The sequence below is a fragment of the Dunckerocampus dactyliophorus genome, chromosome 10 (genome assembly GCF_027744805.1).
Source record: "Dunckerocampus dactyliophorus isolate RoL2022-P2 chromosome 10, RoL_Ddac_1.1, whole genome shotgun sequence".
Lineage (NCBI taxonomy): Eukaryota > Metazoa > Chordata > Actinopteri > Syngnathiformes > Syngnathidae > Dunckerocampus > Dunckerocampus dactyliophorus.
Window position 1 is genome coordinate 16,922,261 of NC_072828.1, and position 25,754 is coordinate 16,948,014.

The window sequence follows — 25,754 nt, forward strand, 5'->3', positions numbered from 1 at the left end:
GCCAGTAAAAGTCGGGATTAGTGTTAGTTTAGTGCAATTTTGCAATGCTGCAGTGAAATTGTGGGGGGGAAAATTGATTGCTCTTTGTCATTTAAGATACTATGTCATGCTTAGTTGTTCAGTCTGTGTTGCATCCTAAGACATTCCGCAGACCATCTTCAATCAGTAGCATCTTTGTATAGTCTGGATGCACGCTTTAATTGGACGTACAGTTTACTGTACATCCACGTGCTCTTACCACGTGCATGCATATGTACTGTCCTGTGGTGCTATAGAATTTCAAGCTGAAGGTTTCCCTGCTGAAGATGTGGCTCTACCTCTGATGGGGCTGATTTGCTCCTACATGAGGCCTACCCTCCCCTCCTTCCGCACCACAGGCTCAGGATGCCACAGCCCACGCTGAGCTGATGTCTATATAGCGTACAGAGACAGGGTGGGGAAAGCATAGGGAAGGTTAAATGGGAGGTGTAGATGTATAATGAATGAAGAGAGGGCGTATATGAGATTGCTAAGAGGTGAATTTTACATGACAGGAGATATTATATTATAAATATATTATATTATAAATTTTATTACTTTGGAGAAGTAGTTGTAGATGTAAAAATTGTGCATCGGGAACTTTAAGCTTCTCTTTTTGTTTTTACCTTTCATAGATTACCAGTGCAAAATTTTGCAGTTGAAATCAAATTTTAACTTTCCAGCAGAGGCAAGAATGCGCAGATTTTTTTTTTCCTGGTCAGGTTTGCATGTTTTGCCTGGCCCCTTATTTTAATAATCATGTCAAATATCCATCCATCCGTTTTCTATACCACTTGTTAGGTTCACGAGTGAGCTGGGGCCTATCACAGCTGACTTTGTGCGGCAGGTGGGGTACACCTGTTATTTAATTATTTAATAGTGTGTAGAGTGTTGATATTTGTGTGTGTCATTCAAGAAAAGTGAGCATGGCTGGACCAGAACAGGCAGTCAGGCAGGACAACATATACGCCACCTTCCCAGGTGAATCATTTCTTTGCATTAAACATAAAATGCATATCACAAAGAAACTATCTGTTGGTTTACATGCATGAGTCCTGACAGGAGCAATGGTTTGATTACTAGACATTTCCTCTTTCGTGGAGTAGATAACTATTCTCTGCCCCTGCCTGGTGTAATTAATATGATGCATTCATGTCAGATGGACACCCCTGCAGCATGAAAAGACAAGACCAGAGTAAGTCACAATGCGTTACGACCATGAACATCCACCTCTCAGGTCTACTTAGGGGCTAAGCCACATCCACATGGCTGCTTGGATAATGAAATGTTGCACCTGAGCAAACATATGCACCTGTTCTCCTTCCATTGGGATGATTTCAGAACGTTAAATTTGTTATGATAAGGTCATCTGACTCCATCAGTCAACACATTTTATTTATACACTATGCCTACCAAAGTTGAGAAATGCTTGGTAGTAAAACGAAGAAGAAGAAATGGCCACAGACTTGACCTTTAAAGGAAAACTGCACTTTTTTTTTTGAATTTTTCATCCACGATCCTTATGTGAAACATGAACACATATTCTTTCCCTTTTCTGTGCGTTCTAAAGAGAGAAACGGAGTTAGCATGAAGGCGCTAACACTGCACGTAATGGGACACACCTATTTTGACTATAAAGCCCTCTAAAAACCCTCAATCAAGGTTTTATGGTATACTTTGTGTTAGCTAACACGACAATACAACAATATCACTGTAGCTTGGTTAATACACAGGTCAGTTATGTAAATGAAACATTGTTGTTTTTTTTTTGTTTTTATTAAGTGCTTTATAGTCTTAATGGGTGAGTCCCGTTACGTGCGTTGTTAGCTCCCACATGCTAACTCGTTTACTCTCTTTTAAACTTTTTAAAGCACAGAAAAGGGGAAAACATGTGGTTATGTTTCACACAAGGATGATGGGCAAAATTCCAATTAAAGTGCAGTTTTCCTTTTGAGGTGCTTTAAAATCAGTCACACTTTTCCTTCATGACAATACAAGTCAACTTCCCAAATACTTCTGTAAATGTATTATATATTAACATTTTGTCCACTTTAAATGAGTCGACCTTTTAAAACTTCAGCCTCAACTGTACATGTCAAATATGAATTCTATTTTGCCTTTGTAAACCCTTTTAAAGGACAATATTTTTACATAGTGTCATTATTTTTTGTTTAAAAAATAAAAACTCCTAAAATAATTACTAACACACACACCATTATCCAACTTCAATAGCAACACACACTTACAGTATCATTTCAGTAGCAAGGCACCCTTGCTGAAAACAGTAAAAGGTGTGAAATTTTGGTGCAGGCATGAGCAAACTTGGGAGGCCTCACCTCACCCAGCCCAGATTCACCCCCACTTCAGGAAGGAGACCCTCCCTCGCCCCAGGATAGTCAGCCCACCCACCACTCCCAACCCCAGGACAGCAGGGCTGGGCCCACCTCAAGCCATGGGATCATACACCACGAGGCCAGGGGAAACCTATCAGTGGGATTGAGGAGGTCTTTGAAGTACTCCTTCCACCGGTTTACAACATCTCTCGCCGAGGTCAGCAGCACACCATCCCCGCCATACAGTGTTGATAGTGTACTACAGTGGTCACCAACCTTTTTGAGCTCAAGATCCCTGGTCTCGGTCGTGAACCTGCACAAGATATATCCCCCGCCCCCGCTTTGTCTTTTCTAAACAAGAAATGTTGAGACATATTTGTTTTTACAATTTAGGGTCACAAAATCCATTTGGAGACTGGAATGCAGATTGTGCTGTCCATTTTTTGACATAAATTTAATATTATATATATATACAGTGTGTATGTGTGTATATATATATATATATATATATATATATATATAATATAAAATAATTTGAATAAAAACCCTACACATAGAACTAATACTCCCTGTGCACACTCTGACAATGGATGTGCAATTACACTTTATTCTAGTACGACAAAAAAAAAGCATGTTCCCCGTGGTCACGCACATCCCTGTGTTTGAGAAGGGCTGCTTTAGGGGCATATATTTTTAAGAATTTGTCAACAGTGGGATTACTTTCCCATGTAATTATATTGAATTTTGCCTTAAAAAAATGTGATCAGGTGTTTTTACGTTAAATGGTCTTCACAAGGGATGGAATTCCAATAATTTTGAAAAAAAAAACATTGTTTCCTTCAATGATATTTATTTCTATCTGTAAAGATGTGCTAAAATAGAAATCTTCCAATTGTCGTACCATCTTGTGTCGTTGTTGAGGGTTGTCCTTGGATCACTGCATGTGCAGCATTTCAAACGTTAATGGCATCTTTTTCCTTCCTGGCTTAAATAACGGTACTTAGTGTCAGCCTGGTTTAATGATGGCGATTAAACTGGCATTTGAGCCGCAGCAGGACCGGACGTTAGCCATTAACATTGGGGAACAATAACTGTTATTTGACGTTTGACCTCTGATCTTTGTATTGTATTGTACGTGAGTATGGTCTCCCTGTCAGTCTGTACTTATTCATCTTATTTATCTACTCTCAGTCGCTGCTATTGTTGGGGTAAAGAGAAGTAAATAAAGAAGAGGGACACAGTGAAGAACGGGCTATTGTGGAGGCGACCAGCTTAATTGAAATGCTGCAAGCCAGTAATTTGTGGCGTTAGATTTGTAAAACCTGGCAGCATATGCAAAATCTATGAGTCATTAAGCCAGACTAGTAAATGAGCAGAGCAGAAGTCTGGACAGAATCCATGTGAGGGGTTCCACTATGCCTGTGTGATTAACAATGCTGTCTGGCAACACAGTTCTTTAGTGAAGCTATAAATTAGTTATTTTACTTTCTTCTGGGTCCAGAGTCTCATTTCCAGTTTGAGTTTGGGTTTTCTCTGATCTAACTGTGTGCATTTATCACGCCTCACCTGGTACTGAAGTGGATGAGTGCAGAATGAATACAATAGTTGCTCTTTAGAAGGTTGGAAAAAGGCAACACCCATTTTCATGCTTTCATTTGACAAGCAAAACAGTAAAGTCTCTTTCAACCCTTAATCACACAACTAAATACAACGACAAAAAAACAATACATGCTATTTATTCTATAAAATATGATAAGAACCAAAATAAACAAAACAAATCCAACCTGATCTGATATGTTCTAATATTTCTTTGTTTTTCTCAAGCTGCTGTACCTCTCCTTAAAGGAAAACCGCACCTTTTTTTTTTTTTTTTTTTTTTTTTAATTTTGCCCATAATCCTTATGTGAAACATGAGCACAGATTTCTTTCCCTTTTCCATGTTGAATTTACCAGCTCAACGGGGAGCACAAGTCTTGTGCTGAAAGATACAGCCATCTCAATGAGAGCGGACATTGTGACTGTTTTCATTATATTAATTATGAATATTTATTATTATTTCAAGGTAAACCACGATATAAAAATGTAACAGTTACAAAGCCACTAAAATTCTCCGTCATACCGTTCCTGCGGTATGAGAGAAAGTGGAGGTCCAGTACGGGCACTACGTGGAAATACTTTGCCACGTCCTGTGTTATTCCTCACAGTCGGAACTGGGCTTCGACAGGTTGAAACCATGGGCATGGATTGTGTTGACAAAAGTTTGCCAACTTAACCTTCATGGCATAGACAGCACTGACGTTAGTTGCCTCGTTAGCATCGAGCGGCGCCGGTACGGCCACACTTTTGTCACTGTTGTCTGTCAACATATAACTCATGTCGAGGGTCACCAAATGTGAAAATGTGATTCAGAACAAGACAGTAGTGGCGGATAAGTGGAATCAATCATTTTGTCTTTTTTTTTTTTGTCCTGTCCAGTCATGAGGGCAGATAGTATTGTTGATCTAAATGCTCTTACATGCTAAACAGATTTTCTCTGCCAGGGAAAAGTGTAAGATATTCTTCCCCTGTTTTTATTTGACTTTATTTGATGTTTTGTTATGCAAATTGGGAGCGGCTGGACCGGAGCAGGAGGAGATAGAAAAGAAGAGAAAGGAAAACAGAGGGGGGAGTGCGAGGACAAGAGGGGGCTAATACAGAGAGGGACAAGAACAACAGCAATAACAACAATTGCATAGACAATAACAAAACAACAGAAACAGACGTGACTGTCAGCAAATGTCTATGACGGCCATAAAGACCATAATGGAGAGGACAAAATAATATCAACAGCCCCAGTGATAATACTACATTGAAACAATCATACTTATTGTTTGTTTAAATCGTTTACTTTCCCGCTGAACAACAAACACACAGCAACAGTTGCTACAACAATAACACGACCTGGAAACATTTCACTATATTGTTGGGTCACCACAAAAACAAATTAATCAAACCTCTGCAAATACACAATCCAGCAACTCCACAACACGCTTGTGGACATGCTGTGACCTGCACATTCAGCATGATAGGAAATAACTTAACATTACGCTTTAGTGACTTTCTTGTGCCACTTCGTGATGGCATTTTTCTTTGTTTTTGTATTTTTTGTTTTATTAAAACAATATTATTAGTATTGTGACTTGATTTGCAGGATTAGCTCCAGTAAACTGCCTTCAGAACTGAATTGTATGTATTATTTAGAAAGCTTATTCTTAAAGCTTATTTTTGTTATTTATATTAAATACATATGTTCCACTTCCATCATGTTCTATTATATTGTTTAAACTGACAAACTTTCTTCTCTTCTCTTCTTTTCAATAAAGATATTTAAAAACACATTTTACAGCTGGATAATATTATAATGATAATATAATGATCTGTGTAATATGAAACCGTGATTTTATTGCCTAAGGTTATCATACCGTCAGAATCATAAACCAGCCCGTGCCGAGGTTGGCATAAAGAAAAAAAAGTGTCAAACTTGTACATCTGTGGGGACGCCACACTTGCCTCCGTCCACTGTCATAACAGAGGTGTAATGGTAATTACATTAAAAAATAAAAATAAAATAAGGTTAAAAAAAGCAATTAAATAAATTTACCACTATGAACACTTTATTTTTGACAGCTCTAATAAAAACATAAAAGTAATCATCCCTATTGTTTTCTGTGTTATATTTCCATTACGATTTATTTGTATTTTCCAAAGAAGTCATTGTAATTGACAGTCACAGAAAGAGCAACCCAGCAGTTTTGTGTTTCATGGTCAAAGACGTCAATCATTAGTCCTCCAAGTGATGATTCTGCAAGGATGCCCCTCAGCTATCGTTTTCTTCCTTGTGTTATAAGCTGCCATGTATGTATGCGTGCACAGCTTTGAAGGTGTGCACATTGCAAACACACTGGCACATGTCACATCAGCAATTCGTGCAATAGTTCATGGCTGATATATTGTGGAAAGTCTGGGTGGTTATAGTTGAAAGATTAAGACGCCAGCGTGTCATCATCGCTGTGTATGTGTGTTTTCAGTTTTTTCATGGCTGTGTCCTTCGGCAGCTATTCTCGGCAGATGTGTTTACAGACTTGGACAGTGCTGCCTGTGTGATCCTCGTGTCTTCTGATCACAATGTGATCGGAACACTCTGGCTGTGCCTCTGGTCTTCCTCGTCCTCCCGACTTCATCGCTCATAGATAACTGTAACTGGAAAATTGCCTGTTTTCTTTCTGTGCATGCTGACCCATGAGCCTCATTATCTGTCCACCAAAACAACAAAACAACGTACAATTTGGTTACAATTTTTAATGTAGATTTGTGAAAGTCTGTTCTCATGAGAGTTTTAAAGGATTTAACATGTAGTCACTTTCTATATTTCTTTGAAAAAGACGCTTGCCCTGTTCTGCTGGAACCAATCCCAGCTGACTTTGGGTGAGAGGCAGGGTCACCAGTCAATCACAGGGCATATACTGTATAGACAACCATTCACATTCACACCTATAGGCAATTTAGAGCCTCCAGTTCACCTACATGCTTATTTTTAGACTGTGGGAGGGAACCAGAGTACCAGGAGTAATCCCATGCAAGCACAGAGAACAGAGAATTGCACCCAGAACGTGCTAATCACTTCCTCCACCGTGCCGCTCATCAAATAAGTTATTATATTATATTCTATGGCAAAATATGCACCGTGTCCATCATCTTTGACAGGCTCTAACAACCCAAGGGACAGAACAATACGAAATACAGACATAACACGGCAGAAAAAAACAGTGACACCAAATGTATATTTAAAAAAAAAAAAAGTGATGCAGCAGTCCTTCTTGATGGGTAACAACTAGAACAGGGGCGGCCGTTATGTCGATCACGAGCTACCGGTAGATCGCCAAGGTAGTTTGGGTCGATTGCGTAAATGTCACTTTGTAGTTGTCATATGACATCAGTCAGCTGACATTGAGCTCCCCTCCTGATTCGCGCTTGCTCCCCCGCGGCGTTTCAAGCTACACACGACGATGCAACTTTCACCTTTTTATTATTGTGATTATGGATAAACTAACTCTGCGGTAAGATGTCCATATCTATAATAAAAGTTATCTGTTCACTTGTAGCGGCTAGTTACGTAGAAAAAAGTGTATTGTTTACTGGCTTTGCTTGGCGTCATGAACTCTACTACAGAAATCAGTGTTTTCTACACGTTCGCCTCTTAAACTATTATTTCATGATGAAATTAAAAATGCGCCCATTGCTGAAACCTTTTCAATATGTTGCCTTGACTTCGGCTGCATTGTCTTTTGCATAATCATTTTAATTTCTTGTATATGGGTAATGTTTGATAGCAAATGCTAACTGGATGTAATACATGAGCTGTGTGCCCTAATGAACGTTACATAGCTGATTTGACTGACATATTACCAGCACTCAGGTTATGTACACAACTATTTAGGAGTTATGTGGAATTATCTTTATTTCCATATTGAAGTGAATTATGATAGCAACTACTTTGATTACCTGTAAACTTTGAAAATGTGAATGTGAAATACTAATCATTAATAGTTACAATAGAATTTCAGAGTTTACTGGTTACATTTTGTATATGTTATAGGTTTTATAGAAAGAGGTGATCATTTTGACTTGTATTTGCATGCTGAGAAAGTGCGTGCACTCCTGATATACATGTATAACGTACATACAATTACCTACTCATATTTTTTTTAAATAAATATAGTAAATATACAGGTATATACTTTGTATATTTATAGTAGTAGGTAGATCTTTGGGATTTGATCATTTTTAAAGTTGCTCTCAGGCTAAAAAGGTGTGAGCACCCCTGAACTAGAGTATTCTTTTGCGTTTGTTTAGGGTAATAATGGCAGTGGGAATAGAGGATTTTTCTGTAAATGTTTTTTTTTTTAATTTGAATGAATTTTGGGGGATCCAGTTATTTTACTGGCCAGTTTTATTATTCCTGAAAGTTTTTTTATGTTTTGTTGTGAGTTCTATCAGGAAGCCATGTTGAAGATAAGTATGGGTTCTTTTATTAACGCAAGGGTGTCCTGACTGAAGTTAAATGACCTCCACTTCCGCTGCTGAGCTTTCAGGTACATGGAGTCAGCATGTGTCTTAAAGGACAAACAGGTGTCACTATTCATTGCACCTGCTCCATCAGCTGACCATTGATGCTGAGGAGCTAAAAAAGCGGAGACCGCTGTGGAACCCCCATTCCTGTGGTCCCACAGCATAGCTCCTTGGTTTTGGTGACATTTAGCACCAGAGAGCTTTCCTTAAAAGTGCTCATGAGGTTATTGACTGCCTGATGGTAGCCAGTGATTTACTGTCAGTCACATGAGCCACCAGAGCAATATCATCTGCATACTTACATACATACCCGTCTCTGTTGCAGCTGATGTCGTTGGTGTACAAAGAGAAGAGAATGGAAAAAACACAGCCTTGGGGGAGCCCAGTCTTTTCAAAAACATTTACTAGATGTACAACCATTTATCAGCACTTGCTGTGGCCTGTCCTGTAGAAAAATCTCAATGCCGGGTGGACATGGAGCTCCACCAGTCGTTGCATTTAAATGCGTGTATTGACAGTGTTACAAACTGATGAACAGTCCATAAATAAACTCCTGGTATGGGGATGTGCTGAGTGCAACTATGTCCAAAACTAAACCGAAGTAAGGCAGCAATGGGTTTTTTGTTTTTCAGGAGCCAAAGACCTACCTCACGGTCTCTGCTCCTCTGCTTTTGCCACTTTACCGACAGCTGTTTCATGTACAAAGCACAGTTTGATATCAGATTTGCCAATATTCATCTAGTTATATCCATATTATAATCGCTATTGTAAGTATTATAATTATTATAATTCTAATTATATCCATACATGTTATATAGTCTTGTTTACTGTTTGCTGATAACCATTAGCACTTAATGGTTACGGGTGGGTGGGTGGGTGGGTGGGGTCTCTATGCAGCTCTCAGCGGTGGCAGGGGGGTGGGAGGCTGGAACCGATACTTGACCCCTGACCAATCGCAACAGAGTAGGCATGGTCAAGTGACATGCGGTGAGGTTCATGGCTGACTCCTTTGGAGGTACTTCATTTAGAGAACAACAAGAAAAAGAAGAGTATACAGTCAAACCTGTCTTAGCGGCCACCTGTGTATAATGGCCACCTGCCTATAGCGGCCACTGAAAACTCCCCCGCAAAAAAATTTACGTGTTATAGACCCTGTGTATAGCGGTCACCTGTCTAATGCGGCCAGCGGCCACCCATTTTGTGTATCCTGTACATATATCATCGGGCTGGTTCACTAAAATTTTTATTTCTTGCTTTTAAAATCGTGTTTAAAAAAAAATCAAAGATGGAAATTTGTGACGTTCTGCAGGACAGGAGCGAGCATCCCCTGTACCTATACCGCTGTGCTCACTAGGGTCACGGGCATGCATCCCAGCGGACTTTGGGCAAGAGGCAGGGTACACCCTAGACTGGTTGCCAACCAATCGCGGTGAAAGGTGTAACACGTACAAAAAAATAACACCCAAAAAAATAAATAAATAATGTAAATAATAAATGACAAAATAAAATGAAGAATTAGCAGTCTGTGTAGTAATAATCATGAAAAACACAATTTATTTAAGAAGACTCACACATGCTATTAGATACGTGTGTGTCTTGTACAGTGATTAAAATATTGCTTATAAACTTCTTTGTATTGTACAGTTAATAAAGGCTTTATGATGTCAGCTAGAGATTACTATGGATGACTTCTATTTCGTATGGGAAATGTTGATTGTAAATGTGAACCAGCATCCCTCAGTGTATTGTATTGTTCCGCTGTTGTGCTATTTCCAAATTAGTCTGCCAACACGTTGCAATTCAAGCTGAACAATGTGTGACAAATCGAAGGAAAAAATCATGGTTTTTTTTCAGATACTAAAAGCAATGTGCTGTATTTTGGGAAAGCTGTTTTAATGTCTGTGGACTCGGTCTGTGTGCTTCTGTCTGTCCACAAGTCTTAAGCATCTGTAGTCACACTTCGGTGCTCAACCTGTCGATCCACAAGCTGGAAAGATACAGTATTCAGCAGGGACGACGCAGCGCTTTATGCAAAAGTCCATCACATGTACACCTTCTGGCTTATTTACATTTGAAAGCTGAGGAAGTGTTTGGGATTGCTTCAGAGGCCTTAATTGCACAGCAATGTAAGATGTTGTCGAGCTGCCATGGCAACAGTTTCTCAATCTTTCCAGTTGCCATAGTCTTTGCACATTCAATGGCAAATTCCAATTTGTTAACGCCAATCCAGCATTTTTTAGCGCAAGCTTTTCAGTCAAATGTTCCTCATTTCACCTGCAATATTGCTGTCTTGTTAGTGTTACACACACACACACAGTGTGGTCTAAATGTCAGAACTGTTTGACATGGGTGAATTATTAATGATGACATGCTGAAAAGCCATTTTCCTTGCCACAAAATGACATAACATTTAAATAATATCCTGGCTAGAGAAGCTGGCTTCATTGATAATTAGTTATAGTGTTATAACCCCTAATTAGTCTGCAGATATATGTTAGATATAAAATAATGATAAGCTCACGTACATTTGTCCTTATTAAGCCGCATCCATTGTCTCACTTCCTCTTTTGTTTCATCTTTGTCACGCAAAATGCTGTCACAAACTGGCCCCATCAGAGACCGAAATGGAGAGAAATCACAACGTTTCGAATAAATGTTCCCGGAGGGTACCAAATGAAATGTGTTGTCCTCTCAAGTTTGTCACAAAGCACTTTTTATACTGTAAAGTTCTTGCTTGCTCAAATGAGCCGGTTATGAAGCTAAGGGGACCTTTAGTGGAGCAATATTGATATTGATGAACATTGGTGCAATAGTATAATAGATTGCAACACTTCCTCTCCATTAGGAGTTAACTAGTACATTAAATCAATACTTTTTCATTAACTTTTGTCTTGTATTATACTGCTACTTAGTTTTAAGTTTTTCTTCTTGCTTTATTTTTACAATGTAATACAATGTAGACTACTATATACATACATGTATATGGTTCAATAACATTAGAGAAAAAGTCACAATTTTGCAAGAATATTACAAACAACATATATTGCATATTAACAATATATTAATTAATTTATTCATTATCACCCCGGGCCTAGTGCCCATGAGATTTTTTTTTCTGATTGAGGAATCTTGTCACGTTTTAATCTTGTGAGATCTTGCGACGCTGTCTCTGCATCTTGGGGTCACACACCATGCCTAAACATGACACTTGTTTAGCAAGAGCTTTTCTTCCTGTCACTCACACACACCAGTGACCTGAAAGTCTTTCGAAGGTTCGGCAAGTTGTTGAACAACGGAGGAAGAGTTATGATCATGATGATCATGATGATGATGATGATGGTACTGGTTATCAGTGAAGCAAAGTCATCAAACAATTGTCGAGCAGCTTAAAATATGATTGATCAAATATGATTAAGCAAATATTAATTCACTAATATTGAAAACATGATCAGACTTTTTTTTTAAATTTGTCCAGTGGCATGCTGTCAGGGCAAGCAGAAAAGGCTTTGCCTAAACACTATCAGAAGCACTGACCTTCCTTTACAACTTAAATTCTGGTATTTGTTCCATTCCGTTCCATTTTCTTCCGCTTATCCGGGTCCAGGTCCCAGGGACAGCAGTCTCAGTAGGGAAGCCCAAACTTCCCGGCGTCTTCGAGCTCCACCAGGAGGACACCAAAGCTAGCTTTGAGACATAATCCCTCCAGCGTGTCCTAGGTCTGCCCCGGGGCCTCCTACCAGCTGGGCATGCCCGGAACACCTCACCAGGGAGGCGTCCAGGAGGCATCCGGACTAGATGCCAGAGCCACCTCAACTGGCTGTTCTCGATGTGACGGAACAGTGGCTCTACTCTGCCCCTCCTAGATGACTGAGGGCCTCATCCTATCTATTAGGGTGAGTCAAGTTTGTATATTACCGACGGATTGTGTAACTGTAACATGATAGTGGTGGTATTAAGAGGTGGATTTAGTTGGTTAAGACCCCACTGAAGGCCCAGGTACCAAATGCACGTCCCGCCTATGATTTTGTCTTAATGTCCCTTTTTGATTTTTAAGTATTTTTCCAAGAATGGGTCTTGACAAAGAGGGGTCAGTCTTATATTTGGGTCTATACGGTAATTGTATTGCTCATATTGTGTGAGTGTCCAGAAGCTTCCCTGTGTTAAAGTAAATCTCCACTTACAGTTCTATGTTTGTCTCTTTGTCATCACTGTTTTAAATTAAAAAAAAGCCAATGAAAAAGCAACATACACTTGTGGAGGTAATCATTTAGATGCTTGGTGAGCTGAAATGTCATATTTGTTAAGAGCCCATGGTGCCTGTTCAACATTCAAGTTTTCATTTGACTTTTGAAGCATTATTTTTCCAAAAGTTCTTGGGTGAACTCCAAAGACCCCTGGGGAATTTGATTTTGGAATTTGCTCTGGAACTGTAAAAGGTTGAAATTATGACTCTCCCAAGAAAATTCCCGCTTCAAATACTCTACAAAACGGAAATACTGGTAAATTGGATTTTACGATTACAGTATAGTTGAAATTATGTAGTTTTTCCTAGAAAGAATCAATGATTATCAGTAAAGATTAAATGTTAAGTGCGAGTGAATTACCTCAGCTTCCTCTTTGTTTATACATGTCTAAATCTGAGCTCTAACATACTGTACTGTATAGATGGCCTAGATTTCTTCTCACCGTGGTGTCCTCATTCTTGTTGTTAGAATCGTAGCCCTCAGTGTGTTAGTGCCATGCATCTTGGGCCCATGCCCTGCTTTCCTGACATCACCTATATCACCCAAGGGAATACTTTGGTGAAAAATGGCCAGTGCTTCCTGCACACTCTCCTGTGCATTGCACATTCAGATGAGCTTCAGGTCCAAACGTGCAATTTCTTGCATAGATCAGTGTTAATGAGGTGTTTCATTATTAACACAATTACAAACTAAACGGATTGGCTGATCACTGCGGGGTAGTATTTCTATATACAGGGAATCTTACAAGGTGTATGTGAAATGTTTAAGAATATTCAATAACTTAACTTTGGCTGTAATAGATTGTAGAAGGATAACCTGCCTAGAAATTTAGATTTTTTTTTTAACAACCTATGAACGCGCATTGAGTTCTGCGCCCTTGTGGCGTATTAGAGCGGTCTGTCGGGCTCTGTTGTATATCTGTTATTGCATTTACTACTGCTAACAGTAGAGAGTGTTGTACACTCATGTTGAAGACGTGTGCAGCTCCACCTCGTCTGTGTGTTTACTACCTGAATGAGCAATTAGGAACCCAGAGCAGGCAATAGCCGGCCAAATATTGAGCCACAACAGTCGTTATTGGCTGAGGGAGAACCCGCCCATTGTGTTTTGCGCCCTGATTGGCTGTAGACAATTGTCAATCAATCTCCTTTGTGCTGTTGCTAGCAAACTGCAAACTGCGTGAGCTGCTTGCTAACCGCCAATAAACAATAGAAGAAGAAGAAGCTAAACCGACTAAATTAATCTTCGGTTCAAGGAATAGGATGAGGAGGATGACAACGGCAGGAGGAATACAAAAATGCTACAGACGGCGCCAGGATGAAGCACGGTCAGAGTAGTGAATATGGTGAGTCACTTAATAACTTATTGTGTCCAGTCTAGTAGATTGATCATTAAAATTCAAAGGAAATTTGGACTTTGGAGTGTTTTAAAATGTGAGAACATTTTATTGCCTGTCTGAGAAAATTGTAGAAAGTGCATGGTGACGTGTTTTACGGCCTTAAAACATATATGATCATTGTAAACAAATGAAGTTGACTACTTTGTGGATTTCACTTATTGCGGGCTATTTTGGGAACCTATACCCCGCGATAAACCAGGGAACACTGTACTCTGCAGTCATTTTATTTCTCCGATGTGCTCTGTGTCCCTGCTGGTGATAGACATGTGTATGTGCAGTACATTGTATCAAGCTCGCACAATGCCATGTGATATTAAACCATTTAGCACAGGAAGCAGTGTAACCCTTGAACGTTCTCTGCCACAAATGTGCACTAAAAAGACACAGTTTGCTTGGAGACATGAAATTATTATTATTATTATTATTATTATTGTACATGTTGCTCCATTGTTTCTTTTGTTTTGGCAGATTTAAAAATGGCGCTTTAGCGGGAGGGAAAAGCATGAAAGGCTAGGGGTGTTACGATACACTCAGCACACGAGACGAGACGATACACAATATTGGGTTCACAGGAATGAAACAAGACGATATTTTAACATTACTTTTAAGAAAACTACATGACAGTAACAAAAGGACTTGACAGACCGACATTTTAATTTTAACAGTCAAAAAACAACATAGGTACATTTTGAAATGTTTTATAACTTTGCAGGCATGAGCTAGGCATGATGATTTTATCTGCTGAACTTTTTTCCACAAATTGAAACAAAAACTAACATTTATAAAAGTTTAAAAAATGACGGTATTTGTAGCTGCTACTACTAATCATTTATGTTGATGTGTAGTTATGTAAAAACGCGTAAAATAGATTGCAGTAGATTATGCAGTAGTAGTTTATGCTAAAAGAACAATTGTTCCCATGCTGCCTGGAGTGCGGTACCAGGAGCTAGTGAATTTCTGAAATGTTACTATCTCATGTTTTGATACAAGTCCTATGCAGCGACTGTGTTTTGATCCGACCAATCTTAAGTAACTTTAATCAAATTTAGAATTACTACAGCTTCTGCTTGACCATTAACACTGCCGCAGCTATTCAACTTTGATGAAAAAAGCAGACACACATCACGAACGCTGGGAACACCGAGGTAGGTTGGACTGCAAGGTTTATGGTGTGGGTAAATCACTTAATGCCTTGAGCACTGCCACTTCCGTATTATGTGTATTATTATTCACAGTTTCACAGTTCACAGTTATTCAGTCTGATTGGCTTCTGGCTGCCGCTCTCACGAGACAGCTTTTCTATAAAAGAGAAATATCGCCACATTTTAATCCCTACTACAGAACAGAAATTATGTACAAAAAAAATACCACCAATCAGAGCTCGGCGATGCATGTCACCATTGACACGAGGTTAGATTTTTTGGGGGGGGTGCTTTTTTTTTGTTGTTTTTTTTTTTACTCTTTCCTTTATTATTTTGGGGGGATCCAGTTCACATTTGTCACTTATTGAACATTGTAAATGTTTCTTTTGTGCCGCATTTGGTCATAATTTTCTCCGGGTCCAATATGAGCGAATCTACCTCATCTGAACAGCCCAACTCAGAATATCTTGACCATATCTTGACCCACAATGGATTTATATTAGTGTGTTTAATGAATTAAAATGTGAAGAATATCGTAGTGGCCCCCCAGACAACTGCATTTTTCTATCTGTGGCCGTCAGTGGCAAAACTTTGGACACGCCTGGTCTAGGTTATATGACGAGAAATCCCTGGAAGTACTCGTCTATTGTTATCTGACCATTTTGAACAGTGATAAAACACTGCATGTTATCACTACAAACACTCTTTAAAATAAGTAATAATCCTTAAATATATTGAAGTTGAGTATTGTTGTTAGTGCGCTGAAAAGGAAGATACATAATTTGACATTTGACCTCAGCTCCATGGGCCATCTGATGTCATATATCAAAACAAATAGGGTTCTTGCTCATTTCTGAAATTTTGTCAATGCCTTTAATTCTAGTTGTGTATGAATATATCCATAAAAACATAATCATAATCATACTTATGCACTCCAATTGTTTCGTGATTTTTGCATAATGTGCCAAACAGGCATACACTTTAATATGAAAGTGTAATGCCATCATCTTATGGGAGCTTTTTAGTGCAACTGTATTCCTTTCAGCCACTAATGCTTTCATAGGCACACACCAGATTACATTTGTGTAGTGTGTGGTCAGCATCAACATCCACATCCATCCATCCATTTTCTATTCCGCTTGTCCCTCACTAGAGTTGCGGAGGTATGCCGGAGCTTATCCCAGCTGACTCTGAGCGAGAGGCGGGGTACACACTGGACTGGTCGCCAACATCCACATAATAGACTTATTACTTATTAGACCTCCAGAATAATAAACAGCAAGTCAGAGACATGCATTGTGCATTGTGTGTCTTTGTGTGTGTGAGGACTGTATATAAATATGTGTTGATGTGTGTTCAGTGCTATTCGTCATTTTCACCCCACATCTCCCACTCGCAAACCACAAGGAGCCCAAATATTGCAGCAGCCTGACTTATGGTCCTCTTTAGAAGGGGAACAGTTTTGACAAACGACAAGAAAGGTGCTTGATCAGCAAACTCCCTGCACATAAATTATTCAACAGAGCAGCAGTATTGGACTTTATTGACTTACCTGTGACCCCTGCTGGAGCTATTGGGAACTGCCGATGTAGTGCACGCGAACCCGTTCATAATTGCCAACATGGAAAGTCATCACCAATGTCTTATGACGTCGTTTGAAAATCAGGATGTTTGATACAGAAACCCTAGGATCACTTGAAAAATAAGGTGAAAAACCACCCCATATTTAAAGAATAACCTACAGATGTTTAAGATTACAACCCAAGACAAAACTTTCAAAATCATTTTTCGATGCTGAGGGTTTTTAACAATTTATTTTGTTTATTTAAAGAGGGAGCCAGAGCCTGAAACCGCAATAAAGCAAACAGCAGAAAAGCACAAAGCAGAATTCAATAATTATAGTCATTTTGCAATATTACCGCTCTGTATTAAATATAATGCATAATAGAAGGAACAGAAAGGCATATATCTATCTGTCTATCTGATTTCCCATTGTAGTTATTGTGCCTTTTCCGAATATGACTTTCTTCAAGCTTCTGATTGGATTAAATGGCCAAAGCACTATATCTATTGATCAACAATCATGGAAAGTTTTAAATTGATAGCAAAGAATATTGATTTTTCAATACATGGAAACAATTTTTTATTTTTTACCTTAAAGTTTGTGCTTCATAATCCTGAAATCATTTAAATTAATCAGTCATTTCAAACTATTGAAATCCTTATGTAGTGCCAGCTGTTGTCACTAGAGGGAGCCATACCCTTTGTAAGCCAGCGTGTCTGTGACTTCTGTTGTGTACAAAGCAAGAGAAAATATTAGTATCTATTTGTTTTTGGGGGTTTTTTTGTTAGTTTTTTTGTCTACCTGCATAACATTGGATACACTGTTCAGTTTATCTGTTTTCAGCACTGGTTGACATGGTTATTGTGTATTCATCTTTAAATACATATTCTTATACATGGGAGCATCACATGGTATTAGACATTATCATTTAATGCAGCTCGCACGTGGTTGTCCTAACTTTTGTCAATACATCATTAAAAAAGTGTTTAATTTCTTCCAAAAGCGTATACATCATATTGTTGCCTAACAATTATCCTATCTTGATAGTTTTGCCAACTAGTGTCTCATGAATGTGCGTGTCCTCCTCATGTCTTTCTCTCCAGTTGCATACATTGACTGTGCACCAGCAGCGTTTTATTTGTGTTTCAGTCGTCTGGCTAACGCTGTGTCCAACAACCAACTGTTGTGTTCCTTCCTCTCTGAACAAGAAAAGCAGATTAATGACATGCCTGTCGAAAAGAGTCTGGTGCCCATGGGCAGAGACGATTCAGCGTTTTACAGAATGTAGGGTTACGGGGGCAGATTCACGGCACAGGGAGTAGAGGGCATGTCAGCTGTGTTGCTAGGAAACACGTAGGAGGACGTCAACAGTAGGAAGCTGAGAGCTCGGGAAAGACAGAAGATGATGAGGAAGACAAAAAGAAAGGAAAAAAAATCAATGTAATTGTGGAAGGCTTATATGCAAAGCTGCACACACACGCATACACAAGGTACTCTCGTGTTCCAACCATTACCATCTCAATGAAGCTAAATATAGTCCAGTCACCCCTCCCCAGCCTCAGCCCCTTCATGTGGACACATCAATAGATGCGTCTTTGTCCTTGTGTGTTTAGCCACACTTTGCCATGTCACTGTCAAATTTTTGGCCAACTGTACACAAAGCTAGTGTGCACTTAGCTTTGGGGACATTTATAAGGTTTGAATTATTTACCATTTTCAACACATTCGGCTGTTTTTCATTTTTTATAATATGTATTTCGTATTCAATACAGAGTAAAGGTGCACAGTGGAACAACTCGAACACAACCCATTCTGTGATGCTGGTTTGCTTCCAAGTTGTTCCAATTTCGAAACACGTAGGAATTAATGTCAAATTAATCAATTTCTTCCCTCATAAACCCTTGATTGGCTCTACAGACAATATTTTAAGTAACATTTTAACATTGCTAATGGACATGCAAATGTAAAGAGATTAGGGATGTCCCGATCCACATTTTTTGGTTTTCGATAAGGTCCGATTTTTTTATTTATAGTCTTGCCGATCCGATACTAATCGTTTTTTTTGTTTGTTTGTTTGTTTTTCAATAATAATAAGCTTTTGTTACAAACATGCATTTGTGGGACTGAATGAATGAAAAGAGCTCTTTAAAGCATTAAAAATAATGCAACCAAAGTATTGCTGAATTTACTTTTTTTATTGCACAGCATGACCAACAATATTGTTTGGCTTTTGTAACAAACCTCTGTGAGTCAGGTCCCTAATCCAATAAAAGTCCATCCAATAAAAGATCAAATTGGAAAAAATGGGCGTGCAAAATACTTTTAGGGTAGGACTAATCATTTGACATGGTTATAAATCAATTTGTGGTGTGATTTAGAATATGTTACTTAACCCCACTAACTTCCATTCATGCTCCATAACAGAGGAGTTTCCAAAGTTTTTCACCGCCGTTTCGACATGTTTACAGTACTGTAGTAGTGTTTGTAAGGTTCCTATTACAAGAAACCAGTGGTCAGAGCAGCACTCCCCGTGCAGTCGGGACACGGTGAGAGGGAACTACCGCTGTAGCTACAGAGCCGAATATCCAACGTCCAATGTGAAACTAACTTCACCACGGACATGTCTACATGGTGGTGTTGCGTTTTGTTCTTCTTGCGGGTGGCGCGAGTCGAGTGGCAACCAGCTTTGAGGCGCATTACTGCACCTACCATGTTGGAGTGTGGCTCAGAGTTACGAATGTGATACGGCAACCGGATCGGCCCGATCTCGTGGCGGAAGCCGATATTATCCGATCTTCACAAATACAGCAGTACCTTGCATAACGTAAACCTCCTTTTACGTAAATTCCACTGAACGTAAAGAATTTATGTAAAGTTTTTGCATCGTATTACGTAAGACATTCCATATATAACGTAAAGCGTCAAGTCGGTACAAGTTCAGAAATTCGATTTGAATAGCGCGCACGACAGAGAGAGGGAAACATTTTCCATGACTAACAGAGTACACTTGGTGACGCCTTCTGACGCTTCACGCTCTCATTGGCTGATTATCGGGGCACCGCCTACGCTCTCATCTCATTGGCTGACTTATACAGCGCGTACGTGACTTTGTGTGAGAGACAGGCTTCTCCCTTCAACCTCCCTTCCTCTTCGTAGTCGCCCTTAAACTAGTTCGCACGCATTGAAATCTCTTCTTAATTTTTTTTACTTTTCTTTGTGTTAACTTAATGTAAAATTACCGTAATCATAGGCCCTAAACCAAGTGTAAGGGATAAGAAAAAAAGGGAAAAGTTGTTGATAGAAACCAAGCAGGAAATTATCCAGAAGTATGAAGGTGGTATGAAATTAAGTGATGTTGCGAGACTATATGGCCGTACTCCATCGACCATACAAACAATTATTAAACAGAAAGATGCGCTCAAAGTGATGAAACCTGCGAAGGGCGTCTCCAGGATTATTTGGTGGACTTTGAATATTTTGATGGGCCAAAGGGGTGAGTTTGGGAAGATCTTGGAATGGATTAGGCTATTTACATGTATTTTACGCTTCGTATAACGTAAAAACCCTATAACGTACACGTTCTCGGAACGGATTATTTACAGTACGTTGTAGGGGCGTCTACTGTCCAGCTGATCGGCAGCCGATCCCGATCTTGAAGATCGGATCGGGACATCCCTAAAAGAGATGCTAACCACTATATAATACCATAAAAAGTATAAAACGGATCACCCTTGGACGACTCCTGACAATGCTGTCAACTCGAGGCGTTTTATATGTTTTGCTGGAATTCATCAGTGCTGTATAGTGCAGTTGTCAGCTGGTCTCATCCTGATGGTCACTAAGTCACAACCCACTTTTGTAGAAATTAAAGGAAGCAAATTTACTTTTCTTTAAAAATAGCCTTCAAAAACACGTTTTTTAAAATGTAAATACAAACAGTTGCATGTGCAAAGTGTATTTCAGATCACAATATTAAGAAACTTAGGATGAACAGAATAACTTCATGTATAAAAAAAAATAACATAAATAAAATAGTTCATTAAGATTTGAAAAGAAGAAGTTGCTTATATGAATAGATTTTTATTTAAAAATAACAAAAACAAGTCAGATATCATTTATGTAATGACTCACTATTAAATGTAATTTCTGACTAGTTGTTTGTGACCCACTAAGAATGGGTCCGCGAGCCACTATTGGATCCTGAGCCACCAGATGACAATCCCTGGTTTAGTGTGTGTATAGTGTATTTTTACATTAGCATCTTATTGGTACAATTCATGTGTACGTGATATGATATTTAATCACCTATATTACTGAGCAGCCAGACTTTTTCTACGACTCACTAGTCCCATTTCTATTTCTTTGGTTATGGTGTTCCAGACATCTGGGAAGTTAGACACTTCCGGCCAACGACTAGGAGAAGTGGAACACCGCCCAAAGTCAGAATTCCAACTTGTGAGCTCAGAATCTGTGCTAGTTGTCAAGGTGCCGACTTTAATGGCAGCCGCGTTTTTTTGTTTACTGTTGACTGGAGCGCTTTGAGGTTGAACCTCCTAAGCTCCAAGAAAGAAATGTTCTTCTCAGTTGTCTATAAATGTTGTAATAATAATTTAGGTGCTCAATGAAGCTCAATGGTTGAACTCCAAATTGTACAACCTTTTCCACGTTGGACTTTAAGAATGACAATAATCCGTATGGTTTAAAATAATACATGCTGTACTGTATGCATGTAAGTATAGGAAACAGTGTTTTTATATCAGGAAGCACATTCCACATGACAATAGGAAATATAAATGAGGAAGATTGTTTTCTCCCGTGCAGCGTCTGTGGTGCAGGTGCACACTTACTGAGTTTGAGGCAGGGAGAGGGAAAAAAATTAAATCATCCTGTATTCTTTGGAGAGCAGCGCTGACGGGAAGAGCTGGAGCGCAATGAAACCAATGTTTTTTTTTTCAGCAAAAACAAAGAGCAGACATGCTGTTGTGACTCACTGCTACTCTGTGTAAAGTTCAAGTGGATTGCCACTGCAGGGATGCAATTTGTAACCATGAAGTGTGTTTTCACACGCATGAAATTGAACACATTTTCTTGGCTTTGTTTGTGTTTACTTTTGCACTATTTTGAGAGAAGCTGTTATTTGCAAAATTTGATAACTAATATATAAATAAATAAATAAAAACCCCTTTAATAATGATTCGGTGTGCATGAGAAAGGGGCTGTCTTTGACCACATGGGCATTTATTAACAAGTATGTATATTGCACAGAACCAATATTTTAATAACGGTAAGAAACAAACTGTTCAGCCAAAGTGAATGCCGCTGATGCGATCATTGTAAACAACAGTACGGCAAGTGTAAAGCCTGAATTAGGCTTCAGCATTACAGCGTTGGAGTCGGCGTCAATGGTGATCGGAGAGCTGTGATTAGTCTGCTTTCTTTGTACATCATTTCCATTCTTTCCCTTCCCTTCCAAAAACAAAAGAAACAATGGCGCAAATTGAGGAGCGTCTCAGTGAAGAAATATGTAGTATGCAAATGATATGAGCAACATGTCCAAGAAAAGTGGCTGATGTTCCACATCGATTAGCTCCAGCTCCAACAATGATGGATGTCGCAGTTGCCATTGTTTACTACTACACCGGAAGCAAAACATTAGCCACCGCTGACGAGCTACAAATCAATCAAGACCCCATCAGAGGGGCCGGTGTAGTGACGGCGCTGAAACGTTATTCTGCCACAGCATGCATGAATTTCACACCAAAAGCTGATTAGCGACATTTTAAAGCCCAAGCAGAGGTACTATAGATAAAGCTGATGGATGCTAACATCATAATATTTCAGACGCAGCCAACTGCCACCTTGTGGAGTTAATAAAAAATTACACCGGGAGGTTGCCTTCTGCCAATGTTTTTTGACCCGCTGCTAATTAGAGACCCCACTATTTAACTGCTGTTGTACACTACAGGACACACAGTGGTTAAGTGAATCTAGGCGTTAATTGGAGCATTAACAGTAGATTCAAAATGTTGATCGAGTTTGGAGTGTGTTAATTATTTGTTAGGGGTCATTTAATGGATGAAAATCTCCTGTTTGATATGTAAGCATCCACATTCTTTGCACAGCTGTAGTGTTGTATGCATTATATTGTATTTGTGGAAGTTCTGTCGGTCCCCATGTTGTCGCTATGGAAACTGCTGTGACAATAATGGGGTAGAAAACAATGAGATGGTCGGGACAAAACAAAACAACAACCTGCCTGTCATTAGCTGAACAATGCTGTTTTGAATGTATACTAATGTAAATGTTGACTAATAGGGGAAATAATGACAAGGACACATTATAAGCACTTTTTTTGGAGTCCTTATGTGAAACATGAACACATATTTCTTTGACCTTTTCTGTGCGTTCTAACGAGAGAAAACGAGTTAGCATGAGCCAGCTAACATTGCACATCCTGGGAGGCACCTATTATGACGATGAAGCGCGAAACCCCCCCCGGAAAACAGTGTTCCATTTACATAACAGATACAGGTATGTATATTAACCAAGCTACAGTGATATTGTTATTGTAGCAGCTAACACGAAAAACTATGTTTATCTGGCGGAGTAACACAACGCCTTGCTAGTCTCAGCGTCACTCACAACGCCTCAAGCCACTTCAACGGGACAGACGGAAGAGTGGATACTACTGGCTCTCAGTTTCGCTACAAAGACTGAACTAGCTCAACTTTTTTACCTGAGGACTGGAGCACAAGTCTTGTGCTGGAAGACACAGCCATCCCAAAGAGAGCGGACATTGTAAGCGTCGTCGCTTTTTCTATGCTGCTGTTGTTGACGGAAGTAGCATTAGCTCCTTTGGGCTATGTGAAAACAATGCGCCTAGGAAAGAACTTCCGGTAATGTTTTAAGTCATCAAAATACGGCAAGATACTTTAAGTATTACATGTTATCATCAATGTACCAGCTAATGCGTGATCACAGCATGTATATAAAATGATAAAACGTGGTTTAGAGGTTTTTTTAGAGGGCTTTATAGCCGAAATAGGTGCCTCCCATGACGTGCAATGTAAGCTGGCTCGTGCTAACTCGTTTTCTTTCGTTAGAACACACCGAAAAGGGAAAGAAATATGTGTTCATGTTTCACATAAGGACTGTGGATGAGCACAATTCTAAAAAATTCTCGTTTTCCTTTAACATATGTAAAGGATGTGTTCATTTGGCTGTGGCGGCCTGTGTTTTTGGTCTGCTTTTATACGTGCACATTGTCAGCCTCATTCATAGTTGTCAAGTGTGTCAACCACACAGATGAAAATGTGTTGACATTATGATGTTGACGTTATGACACTACACACACACATATGTATTCCTTGTTTGATGTCATAGCACAGAGGATTTCGCTCGTTTAACTCAATGATCTAATGAAGCATAAACATGTTTTGTGTACATTTCGAGTCATTTATTAATTACTGTACATATTTCACTTTTTACAACTACTTTCGCACTGCGTTCAAGCATTTCAAGCACATTGCATCACATATTATACATACTGAATGTATAAAAACTACTGGTTACCCTCCGATTTGTTTGTATTTACAGTATAATATATTTTTTTTCAATAGGAACTAATTGAAAAGGAATTAATCTATTCCAGAGTCAAGGTAACATTGTAACATTCTAAACTGTCATGCAAGAGGAAAAAGAAGTTAAAAGGTGTTGGTAACATTTTAAAATCAATACAACGGGAGTTGCTTCACATGAAAACCAAATGCAGCTCACTTTCACCCTTTACTCGTCTTTTATTATTATTGTTATTATTATCAACTATCAACAAATAAGATCCAGTTTTGGTTCTGTAGTTATCATCACACATCTAGTTGTCATCATTTTCCCTCTTTCTATCACGGGTAGCCTTCTGTAGGCAGATCACACAGAAATAAACAGAAAAATCCCACAAGAATTTATTTTTTATATCTTGAAATGCTGTATTAATATTCCAAACTTCCATGGTGAAACTTATATGTGATTACTATACGGTGTGTATGAAAACATATTTGCTGTATTTCCAAAAACAACACATACATTTCCTCTTGGTAGTGTATATTTTTCTTGTTACTTGTTACTGTTTTATTGAAACTTTGACTTTCTCTTTTAGTTCCCATGTCAGTGCTCTCCTGACTTTCACTCTCCTGAGACAGACGCAGATTTTATAGAAGCCTGCTAGGCAGAAACAACGATAACGACCAGCTTTCAGACATGAGCCTGCCAGGTATCTGCGTTCCCGTGTTCTATATTTGGAGTGAAATCTTTGTTCACATCTCACTGCCATGTGGCACTAGGTCCTATTACCAGGGCTGATACTGTCAACCTGCTGCCAGGCATGAAGCATGGTCAATCTGTTAACTATAGTCTCTAACTTTACACATTACTCTTATGGATTGGATTGTCGAATTCAAGGTTGGCTATAATGTAGAGCAGGGGTGCTCGCACTTTTTCAGCCTGCGAAAACGCCCCAAAGATCTACCTTCTACTATAAATATAGAAAATATATATATTTACTATATTGATGAAAAATATATGAGTATGGATTTATGTACGTTATACATGTATATCAGGGGTGCACACGCTTTTTCAGCATGAAAGTCAAAATGATCTACCTCCTTTTTTAAAATATATAAAACCTAACCGGTAAAGTTTGAAATACTATTGTCAATATTAATGATTAGTATTTCACGGTCACACACAAAGTTAATCAGGTAATCAAAGTACAGTCAAACCTGTCTTAGCGGCCACCTGTATAGAACGGCCACCTGCCTATAGCGGCCACTGGAAAATCCCCCGCAGAAAATTTGCGTGTTATAGACCCTGTGTATAGCGGTCACCTATCTAACGCGGCCAGCGGCCGCCCATTTTGTATCCCTTGGTCAATATCTGACCGCATACAGCGGC

At 39.1% G+C, this 25,754-nt stretch overlaps 1 protein-coding gene across 1 annotated transcript in view; it reads left to right on the forward strand.

Annotated features, from left to right (window-relative positions):
* The window catches only part of LOC129188475 (voltage-dependent R-type calcium channel subunit alpha-1E), a 131,444-nt gene that overhangs the window by 13,089 nt on the left and 92,601 nt on the right, over positions 1–25,754 (forward strand). The window lies entirely within an intron of this gene.